This window comes from Poromitra crassiceps (assembly GCF_964638095.1).
Source record: "Poromitra crassiceps genome assembly, chromosome: 28".
Taxonomy (NCBI): domain Eukaryota; kingdom Metazoa; phylum Chordata; class Actinopteri; order Beryciformes; family Melamphaidae; genus Poromitra; species Poromitra crassiceps.
In genome coordinates, this window is record NC_139651.1 from 14,384,498 (window position 1) to 14,386,997 (window position 2,500).

The window sequence follows — 2,500 nt, forward strand, 5'->3', positions numbered from 1 at the left end:
AACGGCTCTGAAATGAGTTTTCATCCTTAATCCGGTTTCCTATTTCCAGATTGCTCCTGGCTCTGCGGCGCGAGAAGCCTCAGAAGAAGAAGAAGAAGGAGACTGGAGGAGAGGAGACGTGTCTGTGAACCTCAGGTGGCAGTTTATAATAAAGCAGCTGATTAGGTCCATGTCTCAGCGATGTGAGTCACGTGATCGCCCCCTGTCTGGAGTCACAGATCCTGCACGTGCTTTCCTCACAGCGAAGGGACAATCTGCTCGTCTGGCCGGTGTCGCAGAGCAGAGCAGCAGATATATGGAGAGGGTGAGAGGCATGTAGAGCGTATTATTCAGCCTCTGAGGCACGTCTGACATATTACACAAGCTAAAGTTTAGATGAATATGGCCGACTGGGGGAAAGAAACGGCTGTTTCTCAGCAGAACAGAGTGTTCTGGGTTTGGGCTCATTTCAAGATTCAAGTTGTTTATTGTTGTTGTACACTTGCGTGAAATTCTTCGGCCGGGAGGCTCGAAAAGGACATAAAATATAAGACAATGTGCAGAAAGCAACAATACATAAATATGATAAAAGCATAAAGGAAAGAGAAAACACAAAAGCAATGCAGCATAGGAACATAAATGAAAAACAGAAGGGGGAAAATAATGAAAAAGAAAAGAAACCAAACTAACAAGAGTATAACCAAAGTTACTTCCTCGTTTGCCATGAGGCACATGCGCACTGCACACAGCGCAAGTGTCTCATGGCAAATGAGGAAGTAACTTCGGTTATACTCTTGTTAGTTCGGTTACTCTTTGTTTAGTTCTCTGTGTGTGGATTTACGACGAAAATGACGTTTCACGTAACTATGGGTTATTATTTCATCGCGTAGCGAGTACACGAGTCACAACATGTAGAGTACATGTGAGTGTTTGTGGCCCTGTTGCAATGTGTATTTTAGGGCGACTGAACGACTGTGCCGGTCACTAGCATTGTAGCGCTAGCTAAGTAGCAGGTAGCATGTACATTCTAGTTTTGATATATAATAGACAATATGACAAATGGCCTAAACTCCCAAAATGTTGGTGTATCCCTTTAAATATTTCTAATGGTGGGGATAAGTCTGTAACCTGACGCTGCCAGCTGGTTATGTGAAACAAACGGGAAACCGTTTATACACCTAAAGAAAATACCTGGCATGTGATTGGATGAACCATCTGTCTATCACAGTCTATCACAGGCTCACATCTCGCTGGCGTCACACCTAAAGCCCGCCCGTAGCTGCCTCATTGGACGCTGATTGGCCGTTCAAACCAATAGAGTGGCAATATGGATTTTTTTTTTTACCTTTATTTATAGTGACCACTGGAGAGACAGTTGACAGCCGGAACAGGGACGGCACCCGGGAGCAGTATGGGTTAGCTCCCCAGCCTGCGTCTTCCGTGAGGAAGAAGCCCAACAATCCACGAGAGGCCTTTTAGGAGGGCCATTCAAGCCGCAAGTGGAGACTGCAGTGCCACCAAGTACTGGTACTGCATGGTATCCACCAAGATACCATCACCTCGGAATGAGATGTTTGGAGCGGGGGAGTCTGGTGCAGCGCACAGGTCCTAGACCCGGTGAGACGAGGGAGGAGCCCGGCCGGGTGGCAACCCACAGAGCCCGGTCCCTCTTCGTACCAGAGCCCTTTCCCCCCGGTCCCGGCAGAGTAGTTCCGGAGCAGCGGATTGAGTGGCCCTGACCATGTGACCACCTTCGACCCTTCCTAGAGGGCTGACCGTGGGTAGCTACTGGGACGTAAGTTGGGGCTTGGCCAGCCCCGGCTGGGTCACCTGGGCGAGGGTGTATGATGTTGCGAGACCCGAAACATCCTATGACCCCAGGGTACATCACTGAGGATACGTCCCAGTTGCATCCATGCAATGTTTTCTCTTTATACAGGGGGAGTCTCACTGAGAGCAATGCTCTCTTTTTCAGGAGCGCCCTGTTCACATTCACACGCACATTCACACCTGGAAGCTGACCAGTACAACCACAGTCTGATCTGCTGGCCACTGAGCAGCTCCACTGGAGCAGTTGGGGTGAAGGGCCTTGCTCAAGGGCACCTCAGTGGTGGTAATGAGGGAGGGGCAAGCGCTGCCTTTTCACTTTCCCCACCCCAGATTTATCCTGCCGGTCCCGGGGATTGAACCGACGACCTTCCGGTCACAAGCTTGCTTCTCTAACCGTTGGGTAAGAGAAGCCCCCCCCCCCCCCCCCCCCAGGATTTGTCATGTGATCGTGATCTTGCACAAGCTAGTGTCCTCTAGAGAGAGAGTGGCGTCAGTGGAGGACCAAAATGCGAGACTCATTAGCCAATGAACAGCCAGGAATGGGTCTCGTGCTACTTTTGAATGCTAAAATAAAGCTGATAATGTACAATTTGATTCTTAAAAAAAAACTTTCAAAGTACAACACAAACTGTCCATTTTGCTGCAACTCGACAGTGCTGCTTAATCCAGGACCTTACTTCCTGGAACTCTT

The 2,500-nt window shown here is 49.1% G+C and overlaps 2 protein-coding genes across 2 annotated transcripts in view; both read right to left on the reverse strand.

Annotated features, from left to right (window-relative positions):
- The window catches only part of LOC310799721 (E3 ubiquitin-protein ligase TRIM47-like), a 495,544-nt gene that overhangs the window by 391,025 nt on the left and 102,019 nt on the right, over positions 1 to 2,500 (reverse strand). The window lies entirely within an intron of this gene.
- The window catches only part of LOC310799570 (neural-cadherin-like), a gene marked incomplete at both ends in the record, with an annotated part of 319,707 nt that overhangs the window by 180,166 nt on the left and 137,041 nt on the right, over positions 1 to 2,500 (reverse strand). The gene's annotated exons all lie outside the window — the stretch shown is intronic.